Genomic DNA, 26,144 nt, shown 5'->3' with positions numbered 1-26,144 from the left:
TTAGGTGGTACAATGGATTCATGAGAGCGCCAGGCCTGGAGTCAGGAAGGCTATTCTTCCTAAGTTCAAAAATGTCCTCAACACTGACTGTGTGGTTGAACCTGAGACAGTTACCTAACCTTATTTGCCTCAGTTTCCTCACCTGTAAAATGAGGTGGAGAAAAAAATGGCAAACCACTAACAGTATCTTTGCCAAGAAAACCCCAAATGGAGTCATGAAGAGTTGGACATGACTGAACAATAAAATATGTGCCAGGTATTGTGCTAAGGAATAAGAAAGGCAAAGACAGTCCTCACCTCAATGAGGTCACAATTTAACTAGTATTGACAATATGCAAACAACTATGTACAAACTACATATATGTACATGTATGTATGTGTATATATACGTATGTAGGTGTGGGACTGAGAACACTATTCACATTAAAAATAAACAGAGACTCTTCTTGAGAAAAGGCAAAAAGGAGTTTTATTGCTTTCTCGTGAGAAAGGACACACCCAGCATGGCCCAAGATGATGCCAGCACATATGTGTGTGTTTGTGTGTGTATGTGTGTGACATACAGCTCAAAGCAAGTTATATAGACCCTAACACAGAGTTCCTCCACCACCTGCTTGGCTCCTCTTCCCATTAATTGGGTTGGAGCTCACATTCTAAATGTGGAATCTTTTCCCAGCAACAGAGAACAAAGAACAAAAAGACAGGAGTGAGACCAGGGACTAGTGTTCAGCAAAAAAGGAGTTAAAGGTAGATAAACAGTACCTTGCAGGTGTCTATCTACTGATGTGATTTCTTATCTCTACTTTCTTAGCAGAGCAGTTTCTAAAAATATAGAAGGGGTGCAGGGTGGGGGTGGATGGTAGGAGAGGTAAGGTCTTGTCCGCCACTGAGGGGGTTTCACTATTTCAGCATTCCACTCATATATATGATAAATAGGACATCAACAGAGACAGGGTGGTAGTATATAAGAATTAAGAGGGATTGGGAAAGGCTTCTTATAGAAGGTAGGGTGTTAGCCGGGACTAAGAGGCAGAGTCAGGAGGCAGAACATTCCATGCATGAGAGAAAAAATGTCCAGAGTTGGAAGATGAAGTTTCCTGTTTAAGAAACAGTTAAGGGGCATCTAGGTGGCCCAGCAAGTAGAGCACCAGCCTACAGAGTCAGGAGGACCTGAATTTAAATCCTGGCCTCAGACACTTGACACACTTACTAGCTGTGTGACCTTGGGCAAGTCACTTAACCCCCCAAAAAAGAAACAGCTAGGAGGACAGTGTCACTAGATCAAAGAGTACAGGGAGAAGAAAAATTTTAAAATACTGAAGGGCTGGGGCAGGTCCATAAAGGACTTTAAAAAACAAACAGGATTTTGTATTTGATCTTGGAAGTGATGGAGAGCCAATTTAGTACGCTAGAGTGTGACGTGGTCTGACCTTCTTGCCATTGTTCATTTTTTGTTCTGGAAGAGGACCAATGACATCAGGAAAGCGATGTCTTGACTTGCAAGTGTGTTGGATTTAAGTGAGGGTGGGCCTGTGCATTAAATCATCAGCCTCACTCTCTCTTCCAGAGTCCATTGGACTCCAGTGGGCAAGACATAACTGGAGATGGCCCAGGATGCTGTGTGGGAGACCTTGACCTTTTTAAACTCTAAGGTCTTTCCCAGGTCTCGGTTTGTCCGAAGCAACACCCACTCAGCCTTACCTAGGTAAGAATTGAGGCGAAAGATGGCCCCAGTTTGCCTTCATAAAAGAATCAATCTGGGAGAGGGAAAATCTCCCAGAGTTTAAGAAAATAAGTTTAGCAGCTGAGTGAGGAGAGGGATGAATTAGAGCGGAAAGAGAACTGTGGTAAGCAAAACCAGTTTGAATTAGTCCAGGTGTGAGGAGGAGATGAGGGCCTGTACCAGTGCTTCTTGGGTGTTTCAGAGGAAGAGAAGGGGCAGAGGTGTTAATACTAGAGAAGGTAAAATAGACAGGACATAGCAATATATTATTGGATAGGTGGGGATGAAAGAAGGGAGTTGAGGATAACACCTACGTGGCAAGCCTGGGGCGGGAGGGAGACTACATTGCCCTGATAGCAATGGAGAAGATTATGAGTTCAGTTTTGTTAAGTTTAAGATGTTTATCCAGCAGTGGTATCAAACTCTAAAAGGAACTTGGCTCTTTAAACTACATATAAGGATCCCAGGCAAGGCCACATTGACTTAGAAAACTACATTATCTATGTTATTATTATATTTTTATTTATCTTGTTAAATATTTTACAATTATATTTTAATCTGGTTCAGGTAGCATTCCAGCAGCCACCGACATACTTGTCACCTCTAGATGTCAGCTGGGACATCCAGGTAAGATCAGAAGCAAGGATATTTGAACCCAAGGATTTACGATTCTGATCCTCTAATATTGCTCTTTTTCCCCCCATTATTACCACTTCTAGGCAAGCCTAGTTTGTTTAAAAACAAACTTTACTTATATAGCCAACTAATTTTGGCCCCTCTGAAACTTGTAGTTAATTCATCCCCTCTTAATAACTAGATGGCTTCCTGTTCAACTCTTGAGGCTACTCCCTTGGCCAACCTTTGAACTTCTATGATAGGTCTTTCCTCCCCTCGAGGCCCCAGTAGCTTTATAAACTTGTACTACTCAAATAATGTACTTAAAACATTCCCTCAACAGAATGGGCACTCTGAGAGCAGACAGAGTTTTCAGTTTCTTTGGTTTTTTGTCATTCCCCTGGTCACAGTGCCTGAGGGCCTGGCAAACCCATGTGGTGGATTGCTTTAGTGTGTTTGTTTTTCATTTAATGACACTATTTCTTGCTTTTTTTCCACAATTTTTTCAGCTTCTTGGGCTCCTTTTTTCCTCTTCTCCTTTGGGCATCTCCAAGACCTTGTTTGTTGTTTTTGTTGTTATTTTGGTTGTTGTTGCTGCGCTTCATATTCTCCCTCAGCAGTTTTAACTTATCATACTATAATTGGTTAATTTGCACACAAGACTGACTATACTAACCACTCAATCTCAGAGCTGGAAGGGGAAAAACTTTAATCCTATCGTACCTAAAAAGTAGCAAGCTTTTTCCAATGTGTATAATTACTACGCATTTATCTAGCTTTTTGCTGAAACACCTACATGATGGCATCTCACAGCTCCTGAAGTGTGTTCCCATTTTTAGATAGCTCTAATTTTGTTTAGCAACTTTTTCCTTTCTAGTCAAAACCATCCTCTGAACAATTTCCACCTCACTAATTCTATTCTCTGGGGTCAAGCAAAACAAATCTTCCGCATGACAGACTCTCACATACTTGAAAACATTTCTAATGTTTTTTTCCTGACTGTCACCTTGTTTCTGCCACCCATTGCCTAGTCTTCTTTTCTCCTGCGGTCTCATGCCCAGGTCAGTCCTTCACCTTTCCCCAGCTCTCTCTCACCATCCTAGGACAGCCCATCTCCCAAGAACCATCGTGGTTCTTGAATGTGGTCATCTAGAAATCAACACAATATTTTACACAATCTGGTCCCAGGAAGTTCTGTGGGAATCTGCCTTGTTCTAGACACACACATGTTCTGGACTCATCTTTCCAACTTTTCAAGGACATGTTATCCTATCTATGTCATCTCAAATTTGGCATAAGCAAAACTGAATTCAGCAGCTTTTTTCTGCATCGTTCTTATTATAGATTAAGAGTCTGCTAGAAGGGACCTCAGAACCTAGTCAGCTTCCTTATTTTTACAGATCAGGAAAATGACCAGGATCAGAGATATTTATTACTTGTAGTAGAGCCAATTTGGACCCAAGTCTTCTAAAATCAACTTGTAACTTATTCTACTTCTTCATTTTATGAGACATCATGTGCTATAAATGCTATGAAGTCATACAGACACACACACACACACACACACACACACAATGACTAAAAGCTAATATTCAATTCAATGGATTTATATAAGTGCCATACAGGCACTCTAGAGACTCTATAGATACAAAGAGAAAAACGAAACAGTTCTTACTCTTAAGAAAAAGATTTATTTCTCTTATGGGTAAGACTGGAATGTTGGAAGATTAATTTAACTAGCCCATAATATTTTAATGGATATGTTGAATGTTTAGGGGTCAAGATTAATGTTCCAAAATTAGTGCGTGCTGCAAAATGAATCCTGTGTGTGCTTTAGCCAATTATTATAATAATGTCATCACAACACAAGCTTGCCTACTGGACACATCTCTACTTGGGATATCCCATAATAATTAACATTTGTACAGTGCCTACTATGCTGCTACTGTACTAAAAATGTTTTACAAATATTTTATGCTCAATATTTCTGGGGCCAGACTGGAACTGAGATCTTCCTAACTCCAGGACTACTTTATCCACTATGCCACCTAGCTGCCTCTTAGTATTTATAGGTTCCTTGTTATAATCGGAATCAAGCACAAATTCTCTATCTTGGAATTCAAAGCTCTCTATTATCTGGTCTCACCTTACCCAACTACTTGTCTCCTACTGTTCCTCACACCCTTTGGACATGCTGGATCCCATATGGCTTTGCATTCTTTCTCTATCATTATTGTGCAAGACTCCATGGATCTCAAGCCTCATCTCTTCCATAATTGCCTCCATGGCAAAACTGCCCTCACCTTTTTGACAGCACTTAATCCCATACTAAATACACTTTAGCACTTTACGTTTTCTTCTGTCTGGAATTTACTTCCAAATTATTTCATGTTAGTCTCACTTCTCCCTCAAGCTTTTAAGATCCTAACAAACATAAGCCATTTCATCACAAGGACAACTAGGTAAGATGTGTTGGGCTCAGTAAAACTACATGACTGAAAAAAAAATTCAGACGATAATGCCTCTGAATGATAGTCAGTTAATCCATTTCATATTTGAAAGACTAGCACCATATACATAGTGATCAAAACCAGCATTCTGCCTTTAAAATAGTACATCAATATGTAAGATAGTTGAGCAACTCTAAGTAACCTCCTCTCCCAATCCTCCGCACTTCCCTTGAGTATTGAGAGGGCAGTATGGTATAGTTAGAAATACTAAGAAAGCACTTTTAAATTATCCTTGTCTTAAATTAGCCTTTTTTTTAAGAAAAGTGTGTAAAAGGTTAAGAAGAAAGCCAAGGTCCAAGAAAATGGATTAAGGGTAGTAACCAGATTTAGTACAGGAAATACCTTTTCTTTTAGTTCCTTAGGACTATGCCCTGAAGGGATTAGGGGAATGATCAGAAGGAAGAAGCTTCTTTGATTAAATCTTCAGTCAATGGAAGGAACTCTGAGTTTATCTTTCTAGAGCTGGAAAGAAACCTTGAAGGGAGTGGTCCCAGAAAATTTGAATGGTTTCATTTGAAAATGATTCTCCAAAAGCTTGCCTAAAGTTTTAAATGACTGTCATTTAGTTGGTTGATGCCAACTATTAATTAAACACATCTAAATTCTGTACAAATTGTCCAATCTTAACTGAAATGTTTTGTTTAAAGATTCTATATTAGGGGTTCAAAATGACTTATGTTAGAGAGATAGATGTCTGTGGGAATGGAGATACTGGGTATTTTGTCAGTTTGGACATATCTCTCTTTCCTAAGCAGGAAAAAAAAATTCCAACACTAGAATAATTTTAATTAACAAAATTGAGGCAGCTAGATAGCTCAGTGGATTAAGGGCTGGGCCTCGATTTAGTCAAGAAGATCTGAATTCAAAACTCAGCCTCAGTCACTCACTAGCTGTTTGACCCCGGGCAAGTCACAGAGGTCAGAGGTTACTCTGTTTGCCAGTAAGAGAAAGAAATGGAAAACTACGACTCCAGTACCTTTGTCAAGAAAACCCCATATGGAGTCACGAAAAGTCAGACACAACTGAATGACTGAACCACAACAAAAATTTGAATGATCGAACCACAACAAAAATTAACAAAATTGTTTCTGACCTATAGCCCAGAACTTTCTTCCATACCTGGGTTCAAATTCTACCCAGAGCTCTTACTAAACTATTTCTGTATAATCCTAGGCAAGTCACTTAACTATGTTTTCATTTCCCAACTCTAACTCACTTAAATCTATCATTTCTTTTTTCCAAGAAGCATGTCCATGCACTCAACCATCAATACATGCTCACCACCTTTGTAATCAGTATTTCACTGGACTAAAACAATTATTCCACCATTAAAACAGTCAAATGATGCCGGGACCAAATCCTATTAGAGTCATTTCAGACATCCACGGGCCTAAGCTCTGAGCATCATATTTTATGAAATAATAGCCAAGTAAGATTCCTTGTTACAATTTTTACCATTTTATATGGACTTTGGGATGCAAAGGTGAAAAGTAAAATATCCCGGCATAACATTGTTGCTAAACTCAGAGTAGGGTCACCTTGCTTTCAATCTCAGGACCTAGCAAGACATGTAGATGAAAAAGATGGTTTCTCCTTCCCTTGTTTTGGTAGCCCTGGCTCTGTTACAGAGGTGAATCACAGTGATCTAAGCAGCAGCTGCAGCTACATTGTGGAAGTTTACTTGGTTAAATACCCTCTTCTAAAATGTGTCCAAAATGGCAAACTATTTAAAATGGTGCTAAGCCCTTGGGGAAGCATCATTTTGTTGTGCCATTTGGGGCTCAACCTTTGGCAATAGAACTGGACATTTTGGATGCAACATTCTGACAGCACATAGTTCCTTCTGTGCCCAAAACTAACATCATCCAGTTCTATCCAGGAAACATTTGGATACTTGGAGATTTGACAGCTTTTCAAATTCCTATAATGGGGTCATTACATATTTTTAACATTTGAAAAGCCCGAGTGCCTTCAAGTTTGCTCTTAAGACACAAAGAACTGGCAGAATTTGGGTGAATTGTTCACATTTGGGTTTTTTATGTATAATTTTTATAAATATGAAAGCTAAAATAAGGTGCAAAAACCCTTCATAAAAGGCCCCATATGCTGCAAAGTACAATATTGTTATCATGTGTGAAAATTCGACTGTATAGTTAAGAGGGGAAATCAGAGGGCACTCAGAGAGTTAAAAACGGATCACATGTTTCCATAAACTCCATTTCTTATTTTGTCTCCTCCAGTTCATTCCAGCACAAACTACACACAGCAGACCCTCAGCTGTCTGCAACTGTGACACTGGACAAAACATTTGTTTTTAATCACAATAAACTTGATTCCTATTCATTTAAAGGCCGAAGTAACCGCTAACTTATGTGTGAGTTCAGAATAAGGCTAGAGATGCTCTAGTCCCACCCCCCTAGAGAGTATGATTGGTCTGTCATTTAGTGGAATTGCTTTCACCTGTATATTGTCCCCCTTGCAAATGACTAAACTTTTGGCCAGCTGGCACTAGAGAAGCTGAGCAGCTACATGAAGTAAGCAAAGAAAATTTCTGAACTGTGGTGTCCTGGCTAGGTCTGCCCTCTTTGTATTTTCTGAGCTGAAGGATGTCTGCCTCACCACCACAACCTGAATCTCATTGGGTGTGAGACAAATACTCATCCCACATAAGTATTTTTTGATTATTATTCATTTTTCACTGCTGTTCTCTTGTCTAGAAAACAATAAAGGGGAGAAATTTTGCATATGCTAGATAACTCATTGAACACAATGATATACTTTTTTCCACTACTTGTCTGAGGATTTCATTTGCCTGTTAAGTTGTATTCTAGTTTTCCTAGTCCTGTTAAGTTTTGTTCTAGCTTTTCTAGTGCAAAGCTTCTTCTTGCAAGACAAAAGAGGAAGCAACATAAGAATTGAATAGCATATGTGATATGTGCAAAGCTTGATAGACTTGGAATCATAGGACATGGGTTCAAATGTTGACTTCTAATTAAATATACCTGGATGACTTTGGGCAATGCTCAACTTCGCTGAGTTTGTTTCCTTATTTGTAAGAAGGTTGAACCAGATCATGACCTGGTCCCTTCCAACTCAAACTTACAATCCATTGATCCCAATTAATGACTTCTCACTATTAATAGTCTATTATCACATGTATTCTTTAATCAGTAAGTAACCAATTCTTCCTTGGACATAAGTCAAGTACCTCTCCTTGTTACTTTTTAGACGTTTTGAAGAAAAAAAAATTTTTCATTAAGGCAGTTCAGGACTTTTTCAGCTAACTCTCCTGAATAATTGAATAATTTCAAATAATTGAAACCCCAATTTATCATGGTTTCCTTGATAAGTTTGTGATATGTAGGTTGTTTCTTCCTTCTGTCTAGATGGGATGTGACAATATTGTTTCTCTCCCTCCACCAAGTTTCTTCCTGGATTTCCCCCCATATAGTCTGTCTGGGTAATGCTATCACTGGCTTCACTCAGCACTATCTTCAGAGCTGTCCAATTCCACAATGCAAACTTGCCTACTGGACGTCTCTACCTGGATGTCCTATAAACATCTCTGATTTAATATATGCAAAATGAAACTGTTCATCTCAACATCCCTAAACCTGCCATTTTTCCACACTCTCCCATTTCTGTCAAAGCACAACCATCACTTTCTAAGCTACCCAGGTTCACAACCTTGGTCAATCAGCCTTTCACTTCCCCTTCCCAATCGTTTGCCATTTCTTGCCAACTCTACCTTCATGTTATATCTCACATCTAACCCATCCATTCTTTGTTCAGGGAGATCAATCAGTCATTAAACATTTATTAAGCACCTATTATATGCCAGGTACTGTGCTAAGTACTAATGATACAAAAAGTGACAAAAAAAATAGTACCTGCACTCAAGGAGTTCACAATCTAAAGGGGGAGAAAGCAAGTAAACATATGTACAAATTGTGTGTGTGTGTGTGTGTGTGTGTTTGTGTGTGTGTAAAATAGAAAATAATTAAAAGAGGGGGAAGAACTGTCATTAAGAGGGATTGGGAAAGGTTTCTTATAGAAGACAGAGTTTTATTTGGGATAGCCAGGAAGCCAGGGAAGCCAGTAGGCAGAGTTGAAGAAAGAAAGTGTTCCAGGGATGAAAGACAGCCAGAGAAAATGATGTTTACAGTAATAAAGCCCTTGAGAAAGGTAAAATACGTTTAAACTCCTTGCTTTCAGGAATTCTCTCCTGTACCTTAAAGACTACCTAGAACAAGCATTATATCCTGTTTGCTTATCAATTAAAAGGTGAAGTAAAGCTATATTCATTAAAAGAGGTAGTATGATACGAAACATGAGAAAATTAAATCCTTAGGTTAGCTCTCAGTCTATATGAACCTAAATTAGAGTCTCTAGTCTCCAAAAAGGTAGAATTATCGTACTGAATATTATACATAAATAATTTACATATCATCTATATAAATTGTAAATGTCATATACCCCAGTAGAATGTAAACTTCTGGAGGCCAAGGACTAAAGTTTCATTTTTATCTTTGTATCACATGTTTGTAGATACATAATGTATATAATACACACATGCATATATGTGAAGATACATAGCACATACATGTGCATATTGTTTTCTATCTGTATTTTCTATGTATGTGACATATATATGTATATACACATGCACATGTATTGCTGTGTATATAAGCATGTCATACATTTGTGTATATACCCACGTGTGCACCATATTCAATACACAGGTATATAGATACATGCATGTCTTCACTTGTACTGTGTATATATACATATATGTACAATAGATATACACGGTATGTATAGACAATACATATTGTGTAAATACATGTATATATTCACATGTACAATTTGTATATGTGTGTACATGTATGTATGTGTGTGTGCATAAATTTATATGGACCAGACTTGTGATTCCATTGGTATAAATAACTAGTGAGGAAATTGCCATATTGGTAGACCAACCCCTACTCTTCAGCTCACACTCTTAGAGAGTTATCTGGGGGTACAAAGTAGTTGAGAGACCTGCCCAAGGTCAGAGACAGGACTAGACCCCAGATCTTCCTGACTCCTAGGCCAGCCCTATCCATTGTGAAACAGTGCTTCTTGCAAATACTCACTTTAAAACTAGCTTAATCTAGCTTAAGAACTGCTTATCAAGTTGAATGAATAAAAACTCCTATTCTACCATCCCATTTTATCTGTCCTGCTCCTTTTCTAATACAATGAGTTATTCTAGAACCGTATTCTCAAAGCTATGATTCTGTTTTCATCGAGTCCCACTGATACCTCTGAGACACGCTATTTCTGTGCTGTGATTTTTTCTAGGTATCGTCGGTCCCTCTCAGTAGTGATGACACCTGTAAATCCAAGTCCTTGTAGTCTAAGAAACTATTTCCTCCTCAGAGGGTCCAGCTCCATCCTTCCACCTCACCTTCCCCTCTCTCCCCGTAGAAAGAAACCTATACCTTAGGAGAAATATCTCCACATCTTTCCAATACTGTCAATTCCCAAGAGGTCTTATCTGTTTTTTCTTCTTTGTCTCTTCCTTAAAGCTCTTCTTCTACCCATTCATTCTCCCTAATAACCTGGAATTCCTCCAGTCCTTTCATCTTCTCCACTAAGGTAACCATCAAAAAACTTCCTGCATATATCACTGTTATTTGGTGATGACAGAAAAGCATCATGCATACCTCACAGAAATTCACCTTGCTCTTCGTACTTGCTAGAAAAGGGATCCTTCGTTCTCAATCATGCTTGTGATTCTCTGCTAACCAAGATGGCAAACTTCTATGTTAAGTTGGGGGTTCAAACACTGGGGACTATGATCAGGCAAGGTTTAATTTATTGAAGGTGGGCTTCCCACCTTTTCTCCAAGATCTATAGCCTCGAATCCTGGGTTTGAAAATTCTGACACTAAAAAAAACTTCTGGACTAAAGTGCAGAGACTTTTCCAGGATCACCTATATAGAAAAAGGCAGAGCCAAATCTACTTTTTCTAAGGCTAATCATTCTTTCTACACACACACACACACACACACACACACACACACACACACACACACCTTTTTTTCTACCAATACCATAAGACAAACTTGTCAGTTGACTAGCATCTATTAAACACTTCCTATGAGAATACAAACATATGTAATAAAGAGAGGAGAAAGACAACACATAAAAGAAAACTGAAATGTGTCAATTCTAGTGTTAAAGTGAGGTTTCAGGATGAAGAATTGGGACATGGTAGAGAAGATCTGGAGCATAACCTGGAGAGGCTGTTGTTATATTTGTATGCAAACAGGGTGTAAAAAAGGAGCCAAACCTTCAAAGATCCTTGGTTCTGGGCCAGCTTCCTCTAGGTCTCATTTGTTTCTACCTTAGTACCTCAAGACTTGGACCTCTGGTCTCCTTGGATGACTAGTAGTCACCACCCTCTCTTTATTCTAGGGGCCTTCAAAAACTTAAAAAGTGACACAGGCTTCCAACTTTTTGCTTTCCAGCTGCAAAGTATATGCAGCTTTTCTTTTAGGCCTTTTAAGAGTTTTTACAGCTAGTTACAGTGAAACAGTGAAAATTAAAGGAACTGTTAACAAATCTTAGTCCTTAGGAAAATGTAAGTGCAGCTAGACCCTAATCTTTCTTAGCTTCCTCTTCTTCTTCGGCATACCTTTGGTTAAAAAAAAAATGAAGTCCCTCACCTGGTTTGGGTTGGATTCCGGTTTACGTTCCCAGGCAACTACAATCTAAAACAAGATTTAAGATCACCTATATAGAAAAAGGCAGAGCCAAATCTACTTAAGATCTATTTAAGATTTAAGCAGGCAAGGCTATTAGGATGCTTAGTCCCTTCTAGAATCTGCTTCCCAGTAAATGGTCCCTGTTTGAGAACACTACTCTAATTGTCATACCCCGATACCTCCAATTTTCTCCACTTGGTCCAGGCCATTCTGCATTAACCTTAAGGTTAATCTTTGTCTTTCCTGGAAATTTCAGTGCCTCTGACTCTTGTAATTAGGCATTTCTTGACGCTATCTTTTCTCGAAGCAATTTCTTGAGGCAATCTTTGACCTGTTTGTTCTTGTTCTTAACAGTCTACCTGAAATAAATACTTTCTGGTTCTGAGGTGTTTAAGGCTAGTTTCTGGATCCAGTTGTTTTGTGCCTCAGAAGTCATGTGTCGGCAAGCAGCGTTGCATCCTGTAATCTGCCTTTATTATAATAGCTCTTTCCAAAGACCTCATGGTAAAACTGACTTTTCTTCCTGTTTCAAAATCTGTCTCCTGTATTCTGATTCTGCTTCCCCATATTGATGACTCATCTGGAATCTTAAACCTAGAAAGGACAGTAGGGTTCATCTCAGAAGTGATTTACTCAAGGTCATAGCAAGTCAGTAGCAGAACCAAGACTAGAAGAAGGTCCTCTGTCCTAATGTAGTTACTCTTTCTAATGCAACATTATGATCCCTCTCAGCATCCTTGTGGCCTGCTACAACTCTGCCACCACCAGTTGGCTCATCTAAGCATTTCAGGTAAAGAGGGAAGTGCCTGCCAAGTGAAGGAGGGAGGGTCCTACCCAAATGCCTCTTGTCTAGACATTCTATTGTAGTCTCTTTTAGCAGTCTTGGTTTCTACCCTGAATCCAAACTACTATGGATGATGAAAATCTACCAGAATTCATTTCTCAATGATTAAGAAATTCTCATTCTGTCATGCCTTCCCTATCTTAGTGATTTTGAACACTTTACTGTCATTGTTCAAACTCTATTCTCTATCCCCCCCACTGACCACTCCCTTATTTCCAATCCTGGGGACCCAAACCTCTCCCCACCCTCCCTGTCTCATTCTAAAGCTACCTATCCCTTTCTACTGTGTTCTTTGGAATGTCTACTGGACAGGTAACAAACTTGTTTTCATCTTCAGTCTTTTCCTTTCTTACATCTTTCTGCACTTAGTGATACTTTGTTCCATCCTGCGAATCTTGCTTCATATTTTTCTTCAAAAATTGAACAAGAGCTCCTTCTTTTTAGTTCTTCCTTATTTCACATCCCGCCACTATCTTCTCCTTCACCCTATCTCACATGAAGAGGTGGCCTTTCTCCTTCCCAAGACAATCCCTCTATATGCATAAATGATTCCATTCTATCTCATCTTCTCTGGTAGACTGCCTTCTCTATCATTCTCCTTTCACCAGTCTTCAATCTCTACCTGTCTACTGGATGCTTCCCTGTTGCCTAAAACATAGCCACATCTCCCCCATCCTTCAAAAACCCTCATTTGTAGACCCATCCCCACTAGTTATCATTCTGTATCTCTCCTTCCTATTGTGGCTAAACAACTGGAGCCTCCACCTCCTTTCCTTTCCCTCGCTTCTGAATTCTCTCAGTCTGGCTTCCATGCTCATCACCCAACTGAAACTACTCTTTCCAAAGCTATCTCTTATTTGCCAGATGTAATGACTTTTCCCTCAGTCCTCATTCTCCTTGATCTCTACAGCCTTTGATATCATCAATCACTCTCTTCTCCCTAGGTTTCTGTGGTGCTACTTTCTTCTGGTTCTCCCCCGACCTGTATGACTGCTCTTTCTCAATCTCATTTGCTGAATCTTCATCCAGGTCATGCCGATTAACCATGAGTAATACCCAAAATTCTGTCCTAGGCTCTCTTCTTTTATACTATTTTATTTGACCATCTCATCAGGTCCTCTGGATTCAATTATCATCTCTATGCAGATGATTCTCAGATTCTATTCGTTTAACTCTAAATACTCTCCTGACCTCCAATCTCACATCACTAGCTGCCTATTGGATATCAAACTGAGTTTCCAGTAGATATCTTAAACTTAACATGTCCAAAACTAAATACATTATCTTTCATCCAAGCTGTTTCCTCCACCTAACCTACCTCGTTTTGTCAAGGACATCACCAACATCCCACACCTCGGTCACATAGATTCACAAATGAGGTATGATTCTTAACTCCTCACATTCAAGTGGTCAAATAACCATCATTTCCACCTTCATAACATCTCTCCAGTGCACCTCCTTCTTTCTTCTAGCACTGCCATAACCCGGTGCTATTCCTCATCACTTCATGCCTGAACTATCACAATAGCTTTTTGGTTGATTTCCCTGTCTTACCTAGTCCACCCTCAACTCAGCTGTCAATCTGATCTTTCTAAAGCACAGGTCTGATCATGCAACTCCCTCATTCAGTAAACTCCAGTGACTCCCTATTACCTCCAAGATCAAATATAAGTCCTCTGGCTTCTAAAAATCTTTGTAATCTGACCCCTTCCTACTTTTCCAGTCTTCTTTTTAAAAATACATTTTTGTTGCTGTCTTTTCTTTTTCCATAACCATGGGACCCATCACTTGGAATTCATTTGCCCTAACAAGAATATTCTATAAGCATAGCATAAATTGTGTCAACAAATAGAAAAAGTTCGATGTTTGAAAGGATGAGTTGGGTGTTACCATAGCCCTTTAGAGGCAATGACATAACAACTTAGTTATTCACTGTCCAGTGAAAGTATTCAACCAATACTCAATGAGCTGGGTGTTATATGGTCTTTCAATCCAACCAAATCACAGGTTTCTAGCATCTTCAGAAATGAGCAAACTGGAACTAGCGCAGGCTGTGTAAGAGTATTCTAGCTGATTACCATCCAAGAAACATCAATCTGGACCCAAGTGGACTCAACTTTAGTGGAAAGATTACTGGGACAAGAGAGGACTTGTGTTTGCATCATGACTCACGTTAGCCAAGTCACTTAACTTTTATGACCTCAGCTTCCACATTACTAAAATGAAAACTTGTCCATCAATTGGAGAATGGCTAAACAAGTTGTGGTATATGAATGCAATGGAATACTATTGTGCTATAAGAAATGGGGAACACACAGACTTCATAATAACCTGGAAAGACCAACATGATATGATGCTGAGTGAGAGGAGCAGAACCAGGAGAACATTGTATACAACCATGGATATATTGATTCTGTGATGACTAATTTTGATACACTTGGCTCTTCTCAGCAATACAAGGTTCAAAGACAACTCCAAAGGACTCATGATGGAAAGAGCTATCTACATCCATAGAAAGAACTATGTAGTCTGAATGCAGATTGAGGCAAACTATTTGCTTTTTTAATTTTGTTTCTTCTTTCTCCTGATTCACTCCATTGGTCATAATTCTTCTTTACAACTTGACTATTGTGTAAATAAGTTTAATGAGAAGGTATATGTAGAAGATATATCGGATTCCATGCCATCTTGGGGGGGAGGGGAGAGTGGAAGGAGGGGAAGAAAATCTGGAACTCAAAAACATGCAGAACTGAGTGTTGGAAACTAAAAATTTAAAATGTTAATTAAAAAAGAGAGAAAGAAAACTTGTACTAGATGACCACTAAGGTCCCTCCTGGTATGATTCTTTCTAGTAAGGCATATACTTCTTCCTCTTGATCCTAAATCACTGGGCAAACAGAAGCATTTGCCTATAACACACTCAGATTAAACATAAAACTTACATTTTTATAGTTCATTAGAACAGCAAAGAACCTTTTACAGTTGTCATCTTATTGGATCTTCAACACTACTCTAGTAAAGAGCAAGCATTGTCTCATTTTACAGATGAGGAACTTGATGTTCTGATAGGTTAAATGAATGGCCTAAGTAATGGTAGTAATGGCCTAGTAAATTTTAGAATTGGGACTGACATCTGTGTTCTATCACTTTAACTCAGAAGACCCAACAGACTCTTTCGTCTCCCAGTTCTGTTTGTGAGTCTCCAGACTTCACCAGCATTTGTGCCTTCTCAACCTGGAACATACTTTTGCCAGCCAGAGCCCCCATTTCCAAGACCTTAATTCTTCCTTGGAGCCTCCATTTGAAGGAAAGAGCTAGGCTGACCATGTTTCATGACTCTCCCAGACTTATCTATCTCTGGACTTCACCACCATGCACATCCCCTATCCAACTTTTTTTTTAATCAGCTTCCTTTTATGTATTCTCTTCCCACATTAGGATGTAAGCTCCTTGAGGTCAAGGACTAATTTTTTGCTCGTATTTGTATCTCCAGCACTTAGCACAGTGTGTGCCACACATGGTAAACACTCAATAAATGCTTTTGGCCTGACGACTCTAAGTCTAATGTTCTTCCTGCTATATTCCGACTGTATACAACTACAAAATTGACCTTTTTTCTTTTGATTTTTTTTTGCATACAAATTTATGACACCGAGCAGCTTAACTCTGCTGAAATCCAAGTCAACTCTTAATATAACCCAAAATACCAATTCACCATTTTGATCATTTTTTTATTATTATTAAGTCATGCTTTTTCATCTCTCCCACTGATTCCTAGGAAAACCTAACAAAAGGACAGGTCTACATGAAATCCTCCCCATCCACAATATCCCCATCAAAAGCTTTGGGAACTTGGGGCAGCTAGGTGGTGTAGCGAGTAGAGTGCCGGCCCTGGAGTCAGGAGGACCTGGGTTCAAATCTGGCCTCAGACACTTGACACACTTGCCAGTTGTGTGACCTTGGGCAAGTCACTTAATCCCAATTGTCCTGCCTTCCCCCTTCCAAAAAAACTAGAAAAAAACTTTGGGAGCTTAACTAGCTGACAGAGCAAATTAAAGTTCCTATCCTCTGGGAGTTTACAAACTTGAATAAGAGATGACTTATTTGTAGTCATATGTCAATAATTCATTTTTCAACTATTTTTGTCTCAATTACCCAGGAAATTTAGGGAAAAGAAAGGGTTATAAAGATCCAACTCACTTAGCTAGTTGTAATGATGTATACATCACCCTTTGGCAAGCAGAGAAATGTGAGGATTTTGTTTTGTACTGAAATGTGTTCCCTAAAATATTTTAATGTTTTGTGAGCTACTTAAAAAAGGATCTGGTCCTTGGCTATGAATACTATTGTAAACTGGAGTAGGTGATGGGACCCTAGAGTCCACTCGTACTAGTGGCAAAAACTGAAAGCCACTAACCTCTCTTCCCTACATCAATTTGATGTCCCCCCTACTCTCAAAAAAAAAAGCAAAAATTGGGAAACACAGGAAAATCGTTTCAAAGGTCCCATTTTCCAGGATCCAAAAACCATCAGGAAAACCCATCACCATTATTTGCAAAAACCTGTACAGATAGAAATATTTTTGTCTGTGTGTTGGGGGCAGTGAGGTTTTTTTCGTTTGTTCCCCCAAACTCAGCTTAATTCATAAAGAAAAACCCACCAGAGAAAAAATGGTTAAACATTGATAGAACTTGTAATATTTTACCCTACAAACTACCTTTGTATTGCAACTACAATGAAGTTGTAATTTAAAGTTTGAAATGACCCCAGAGGTCATCTAGCATAGTCCCCTAGTTTTGTAGAAGAGGTCACTCTAGTCTGAAAGGTAGTAACTTCCCATAGATCCCAGAGGCAGTCCGTGGCACAGTTTGAACCACTGAAGACCTCATTCTACCCTCTTCTTAAATTTCTCCTGCTTTATTCTCAGCCACATACTGAGATTTTTCCCAAGGTTAATTTGCTTCTAGTATTCACAATTTCATTCATTCATTCAATAAACATTTTTTGAGTGCCTACTATGCCAAAAGTACTATGCTAAGTGTTGTTTTAGGCCTTTGTGGCAAGAGCCCAAAAGGGGTCCTGTGAGTTGAAAACAGGAATATTGTCTCAGGTCATTAACATATATAAGTTTCTAACATTAAAAGTATTGGATAGACTCTCCTTTGAATTTTGAAAGCATTTACTAGAGACTCAAAAAGATAGCAGATGGGCATGAAGAAAACAAGCATGCTGCCCAAACAGGGCTAGAAAATTAGGGCACTTCGAACATAGCTTGGGGAAAAATACCCAATGGCATTGAAGGAATTTGTTATTGTTGTTTAGTCATTTTAGTTGTGTCCAACTCTTCATGACACCATTTGGGATTTTCTTGGCAAAGATACTGGAGTAGTTTTCCATTTCCTTCTCCAGTTCATTTTATAGATGAGGAAACTGAGGCAAACAGGGTTAAGTGACTTGCCCAGCATCATAAGTGTCTGAGTCCAGATTTGAACTCAGGTCTTCCAAATTCCAGGCTGTTCTAAACCATTGCGCCACCTAGATGCCCCACTCATACCAGTCACAATTTCTAAGAATATCAGAATTGGAAGGTATCTCAGAGGCAATCCAGTTTAACCTATAATGAAACAAGAATCTTCAACAATATTCCTGGTTAGAAATCATTCAGTGCTTACTTGGAGACGACCTTCAGGATGGAGAAATCCAATGTTACCTGAGGCAGCCCTTTCCACTTTGGAACAGATTCAATTATGAGTCCATTCCCCCCTCCCCTTACATCTAGCCTGGATTTGTCCCTTACCATCCTAAGAGGACCCATTGGTCCTAGATCTGAGGCCAAGCAGAAGGAGATTAATTAACCCCTCTTCTATATAACATATCTTCAAAGACATGAAGTCAGCTATCATGCCTTTCTCCTAAATCTTCTCTTCTCAATGGTAAATAATATCTATTTTCTTTAAATGACCCTCAGATGTCATGATCTTAAGCAACTTCACCATTCTGTTTATTCTCTTCTGGGTTCTTTCCAGATAATCAACGTCTATCCTAAAATGTGGAACCCAGAACCCAATACAGTGCTTCAGATGTGATCTGACCAGGGTGCAGAGCACTGAGCAATTATTAGACTCCTAGTCCTAGAAACTGTCTCTTTTAATGCGGCTTAAGAAGGCATTAGAGCTTCTTTGACTGCCAAGTCAAGTTAATAATCCTTTATTAAGGGTCTACTACATGCTAGACACTCTTCTATTCTATTGGTTCATATTGAAATTGCCACTCACTAAAATTCTTAGATTTTTTTCCAGACAAATTGCTATCTAATCCAGCCTTCACGCTTGGTGTTTGTGAAGTTGATTTTTTTATCCAACATGCAATATTATATTGTTCATTATTAAATTTCTTTTTACTAGCAATGATCTTTGGATCCTGACTGTTATCCAATGTGTTAACTACCCTTCATATACTTCTGTCTTCTGCAAACTTGATAAGCATGCTCTCTAGGTTTTCATCTCGTCATTGATGCAAACTTTTAAATAACACAGAGCCAACCATAGAGTCCTGTGGCATTCCACAGAGGACCTTACTCCAAGCTGACATCAAATCACTATTAGCTATTCCTAGAATCAATTGACTGTTAAAAAGTACCTTAGCAGTAAAATACATGTGAAAAGCATGGTATGTATTGGAAACCTATCATGTTGCCTAACCAATATAGTTACCTAGGACGAGAAAGTTAAAACCAAATTTGTGCCAGTCAAATAGAACTATCTGGCCACTTTAGTAATACTGCATTATCCCTCTCTCTCTACAAAGATAAAGCTATTGTCAGGATACATAAGGATCTGTTATATTCCTGGCAATGCTTGGATTTAGGCTTTCTTGCAAAACAGCTGGGCCAATCTTGCCAGAAGGATTGTTATGTTCATAAAGCAGCAGAGCATCTATTATTCCAGTGGTCTTGGGAGTAGTAAAATCAGAAGCCTAGCTTCAGGGTCTTATCCATGAATTTACCACTGATGGAGCCCCTGAAATAGTTATGAGGCACATAAAAACCTAAGTAATTGGGGGATAGGAGGAGAGATATTTCCATCTGGGGCTCAGACATCTCCACAGGGGCAATGCCCCCAAATACCACAGTGGTCACAGCTCTGCCTGACTTCCTGAAAGGATTAGATCCTGAAAAGAAAGACTCAGATTTCAGTCCTGGTTTCATTTGTGACATGGACTCTCTTTCTCAATGGATCAATTTCTGAAGTCTTAAACAAAGAGAGAGATCCTTTGAGAAGGAGGTGGGTGAGAAGGAGAGCATACCTGGCACAGAGACCTAGATTCAAGTCCTGCCTCTGATACATCCTAGCTGTGTGGCCCTGGGCAAGTTACTTGACCTCTCAGTGTCCCAAGCATGTCATTAAGACTCTAAGCTGCAAAGACATAAGCATTGTTGGTAGAGTATATTTTTCCTTAAGAGTTCCTTAAGTCAATGCAATCACAAGTCTGGATAATTTTGTGTGTGTGTGTGTGTGTGTGTGTGTGTATGAATATGTCTACAAACTTTACATCACATATATCTAAAAACATAAATGCTGCATATGAGAAGCATATAAGGATAGTGGGGTGGGGAATAGGAAGGGTAGGAAAGGTAACTAAATATTCCTTTAAAGATATATTACTCTAAAGAAAGATAAATAAGATAACTGCCCAGTAAGGTTAAAAGTAAGTAAGCTCATCCTGTCCACCAAAATGGCTTTACCAGGGTTTGGCCATGGTACATGGTACAGCTTCTTAAAGCCACAGGTAAAAGTTGGATGAAACTGAACACCAAACATAGATGAACAAGCTTGTGAAGGGCTCAGCAAGCTCTCACACCTAAGGTGGCAGTGCTCCCTGAACACCCTATATGCCCCAAATTTGGACGGAAATTAATGTTAAATTCAATGAACTGTTTCTGCCAGACTTAAGCCTTAAAAACAAGTGACTTCAGTATGGCTTTAGACTATGAGAAATATCTTAGTTTTTTACAACAAGTCTCCTTTTCTTTCTGTCTCTCCTTTTTTCTCTCTCCCCTTCTCTCCCTCTCCCTCTCTCTTTTCCTTCCTCCCTCCCCTCTCTCCTTTTCTTTCATTTTGTCTCTCCTTTTATGTCTCTCTTTTTGTCTCTTTATGGGCCTGTGTCTCTGTTTTTCCTTCTATTAGACACACACACACACACACACACACACACACACACACACACACACACTAGAAGAATCAAATTCCTGACTAACTTGAGAAGAACCAATCTAGCAGTCAGCCTGCACTGGCCAGTTGAGTGGTGGAAGAAGCATTAATGAGGTGTCTGTGAGACGCTGTCCCTGGGGCAGCACAGTTCCCAGACCCTGGTCAGCTTCTGTGTCGGGGATGTCGGGAGGTAAAGTCTTGCAGACATCTGCCTCCCTGGTTTCCCTCCTGACCCTGTTCCCCCTGAATTCTTAAACTGTCCCACAAGACTCCGAGATGACATATTAGCCTGATAAATCAATGAGTGGCAAGGAGCCTAGCTAAAAGGCTTGGTTCTCTTTTGGTCAGTTTTCTGCATTCAAATAAAAGCCACAGAATAAGCAAAATGGTGGGGGATTATAGGGTTCTTTTCTTAGCACAAACTAGGATACGATTGTTTGAGTAAAATGATACCACATCTGGAGCAGTGGGTTCAGTAATGGGTGCCACATTTTAGCAGGAGCATTGACAAGTGGGAGTACATCCAGAGGAGGCCAATGCAGATGATAAAGGGGCTTGATCCCATGTTACACAAAGACTGGTAGGAGCAGAAGAGCAGCAGGAATGATTAGCTATGATGTTTCTACACATGAAGCCCAGAAATACCATCCATACTGACAGTGAATGCACCTCTCAGATAAGAATATCAGGAGAAATTCAACAAGTAAGACTAGCCACAGAATAAGCTAGTAATAGGTATAAAGGAAGTGCCTGAGTCTCAATATATTGTGAGAGTAGGACCCACTCTGCACATGTTTTCTGTTGTTTAGGCAGTATGAAATCATTTTGTGAGCGCTGATTTGAGAGTCAAATATCAGTTCTGCCACTTACTGCCTTTGTGACCTTGGGCTAGTCACATGCCTGGGCCTCAGCTTCCCCATCTGTAAAAACAACGGAGTCAGACGAGATAATCTCCAAGGATTCTTGAAATTCTATGAACCTTTGTATCTTGCTCCTGTTACATTTGGTCAGGGAGGGAGAGCAAAACTAATCAGGTATGTATACGAAGAGCTTGACGTTAGAAGGCAACATGACATAGGAGATAGAGTGCTAGATTTAGGGCAGTATGGATTGAAATCCCACCTTAAACTCTTATTAAATTGTGACCCTGGGCAAGTCACTAAATCTCTATAAGCCTCAGTTTCTTCTTCTAGAAAATGGGCTAATGATAGCACAGACCTCAAAGGTTTGTTGTGGGCTATATCACTCTGTGTCTGTGTGTGTATCTCACTATACTGCACTGTCTCCTTAAGGTCAGCTCTGTGTGTCTCTCTCCCTTCTCCCCTTCTCTATTTCACCCCTACCTCCTCTCTCCTCCGTGTGTGTCTCTCTCTCATACATAAACATATATATACGTATCGTTGTCTAATATCCCTCCAATATTTAGAAATCAGATGAGAAATTTGGATGCAAGATGATTTGGATTGAGTCCCGCCTCTGACGTACTGGCTATATGACCTTAGGCAACTCATTAACCTCTCAGTGTTCTAGGCAAGTCCTAGTAGTACTGTACTGACCTGCATTGGTAGAGGAAGTTTCCTTATCTAACAGTTCTTATATATAGTTACTATATATAATATATAATATATAGTTAAGGCAGCTAAATGGTATAGAATACTGGATTTGTTTAGAGTCAGTAAGACCTGAGTTCAAATCCTGCCTCAGACACTTACTAGCTCTGTGACCTTGGGCAAGTCACTTAACTTCTGTTTGCTTCAGTTTCCTCATCCGTAAAATGCAGATAACAGTACCATCTACCTCAAATATTGTTGGGAGAATTAAATTGAGGTAACATGTAACAGTGTTTCATATACCTTAAAGTGCTAAGTAAATGTTAGTGAAGAAGAGGAGGAGGAAGAGGAGGAAGGGAAAGAAGAGGAAGAAGAGGAAGAGGAGGAAAAGGAGGAGATGAAGATAAAATCATAGATTTTATGATAGATCGTTGGCATTGATTTGTGGTCAGTACAGAAGATGTACCAAAAATTTGAGAAAAATTCGTGAAGCGCCCAATTGAATTCAATAACCATTTCTTAATCTCTTATTTTCTATTGCCTGTATAAAAGTCTTGGAGGTAGAAGGTATATACTGTGCTATACCCTAAAGAAGAAAATCAGGACCTAGACCAGTCTATCAGGCCCACACTGTTTCAGTTGCTTTTTTTTTAAATGCAATTACAGGTCATAGGCAATTATGTGGAAGGTCAGACAAAAAAAAGCTATTGAACAACCAGCAAGGATAGCCTGGAAAGGAATTTCAATGGAACCCTGCAGCACAAATACACAAGTCTGTTTATGATAACCTTGGAATGTTTGATAATAAACAGAAGATGTTTTTGCTTTGAGCAAGTGTCCTTGGCCTCCTCACCGGGACTCCGCAGCCAACTCCTCACACACCCTTCATGCTCCTGCTCTCTTTCTCTTTGTCTGTTTCTGTCTCTCCACATTGCTCTGTTTCTCCTGTCTTTGTATCTGTCTCTGGTGTCTGTGTGCATCTCTCTGTCTCCCTCTGTCTCTCTCTCTCTCCCCCTCCTTCCCCCCAACCCTTCCCCATTTCCCAAGGATGCATACAGTCTTTGTGAATAGAAGCTGGCCATGTCTCTTAATATGAATTCTGAGAGAGGGACCCTAGAGCTATTTAGGCTCCTGGAGATTTGAAAGCCTTACACTCCACAGGCCTCTGTCCTTTGGAGTCTTCTCTTTTCTCACTGCTTCTGAAACGCTATTATTCATTATTATTATTATTGTTATCAAACTATCTAGGGAATTAGGACTGAATATAATTCAAGACCACCACCTCTGCCACTGATGCTAACCAGATGAGCCTCCAGGCAACAGCTATTGTCCAAGCAGTGTGACATTTGGGATTTATTCACCTCAAATCAATCAGGTTAATAAGGGTTGGTGGCACTGTGTTTGGGAAGGGAGGTCTTTTTGTGGGTTGAAAAGTGCAGACATCCATCCCCACCATGTGGGGCAGTGGCCACTGCCTAGAAGAGATGAATGGAAAAAGGGAACACAATGTAAGGGTACTACTACACAGAAGTAATGACCATTAAACCGTTTAAGCTGCATTTCAAAAAGGCTTTTCATCCACACAAGAACTGAGCAAACTCAAAGAAAAGAAAGGCTGGGGGGGGGGAGGGTGAAGGGAGAGAGAGAAGAGAAGATACAAGAATGAACGACCTTTGAAGTTTCTAAAAATCATACCATTTCTTCCTTCACTTCTCATAGTTTTGAAAACCAAATGCATTAAAATCAGATCTTACACAATCTTCTGGAAAATGGGGGAACCAGAAGTCCCCTGATAGATGTAGCTGTCAGCCAAATAAAAGAACTGAGCAATCTTTTAGATTGTCCCCTCCCTACTTTCCCTTTAAAAAATGAATGACTTTAGAAAGAAAAAAAAAAGCAGAATGTGGATATCACCGTGGTGCCCTTGGAAACACCATTGTTTAGGGTAATAGTATATAAATATTTTCCTAGAATTTTTCTGGAAAAAAAATAAAATAGCCAAGGTAAATTAAATGGTAAATAAAGCATGTATTTATTTCATAGCTAAGTCCTGCAGATGGGAAGCCTAGGGGAAAAAGATAAACAATTTTGTTGAAGCCTGGAAAGCAACTGAATGGGAGAGGAATAGTAATAGAAAAATGTGTATTAGGAACAGATTGTCACTGCTGAGTTTTAGCTCCAGCATGCCTTTGCAACATGCACAGCAATGCAATTCTGACCAACCCTACAAGGGCCAGCTCAAATGATGTTGTCGTTAATTCAGTTATTTTTAGTTGTGTCTTGTTCTTTGTGACCCCATTTGGGTCAATAGTAAGGAATCATGACTACATAATGACCAAAAAAGTCTTCTCCACTCATACGCAAAACATAATGGATTTTACTCCATTTGATTGTGTTAATTTTTGCTAGTACTTTAGAAATAGATTTAAGACCCAAAGCAGAAAACGCTTACATAGTCAGCGCTATTCTAATTAACAGGGAATCTGTATGAGGCATAACTACCATATCTTAACGGTGCTATGAAGATCAGTGTTCATTACTGGGAAACACTATAAAATCCTGAAGTGTCTTCTATATCACCAGAGATTAAATTCTACGCTACTATATGTCCAGTCACCCAGTTTCTCAGCCTGGGAGTAGTGATCCTCAACTCCTCACCCTCACCTCCCCCACCCAACCCACATTAAATCTGGTGCTAAAGTCTGTGGATTTTATCTTCACCATATATATCCATTTCTTTCCTCTGACACTGCCCCCACCCTGGTGCAGGCCTTCAACACCACCCCTAAGCTATTACAACAGCCTGCTGATTGATCTCCCTACCACAAGCCTTTCCCCAATCTAGCCCATCTTTCATTCAACTGTCAAAGTGATCTTCTTAAACCCAGACTTGGGGGCAAACAGGAAAACAATTTGCCAGAAACTAGGCACAGACCAACATCTCACACCACATACCAACAAAAGTCAAACTGGATACACAATTTAGACATAAAGGGTAATATATAAGTAAATTAAGGGAACATGGGAAAATGTACCTGCCTATGGATAAAGTAAACATTTATGACTAAATGAGATAGAAAGAATTACAGGAAGTAAAATGAATGATTTTGATGACATGAAGTTAAAAAGTTTTTGCACAAAATAATACTAATGCAGACAAAAAAAAACCAGAAAACAGAAAAACAGGATATTCAGGGGGGTGAATTTTACAGCAAGTTTCTCTGATATAGGCATTTCTCTTTTCAAAAGGAGAAATCCAAGCTATTAAGTCACTTGAAAAAAATACTCTCGGGGCAGCTAGGTGGTCCAGGGAGTAGAGCACCAGCCCTGGAGTCAGGAGGACCTGAGTTTAAATCAGGCCTCAGACATTTGACACACTTACTAGCTGTGTAACCTTGGGCAAGTCACAACCCCAATTGCCCTGCCTTCCCCCCTGCAAAAAAAAAAATACTCTCAATCACTATTGATTAGAGAAATGCAAATCAAAACAACTCTGAGATACCACCTCACACCCATCAGATTGCCTAATATGACAGGAAAGAAAAATGACAAACCTGGAGGGGGTGTAGAAAAATGGTGACACTCATGTACTGTTGGTGGAGTTGTGAACTAGTCCAACAATTGTGGGGAACAATTTGGAACCACACTGAAAGAACTATCAAACGGTGCATACGCTTTGACCCAGAAATACCCCTACGTATCCCAAAGAGAAGAAAAAAGGACTTATTTGTACAAAAATATTTATAGCAGCTCTTTTTGTGGTGGTAAAGAACTGGAAATAGCAGGAACACTCATCAGTTGGGGAATGGCTGAACAAGTCATGGTATGATTATAATGGTACATCATTATGCTATAAAAATGACAAGCAGTGAGTAAATTAGTGGCAGAGCAAAGATTAAGAATCCAGGGCTAAGAACCCATTAATGCCCAGACCAGTCCT

Source organism: Trichosurus vulpecula, chromosome 2 (genome assembly GCF_011100635.1).
Source record: "Trichosurus vulpecula isolate mTriVul1 chromosome 2, mTriVul1.pri, whole genome shotgun sequence".
In the NCBI taxonomy this organism is placed as follows: Eukaryota; Metazoa; Chordata; class Mammalia; order Diprotodontia; family Phalangeridae; genus Trichosurus; species Trichosurus vulpecula.
Note: the sequence above shows the minus strand (reverse complement) of the source record.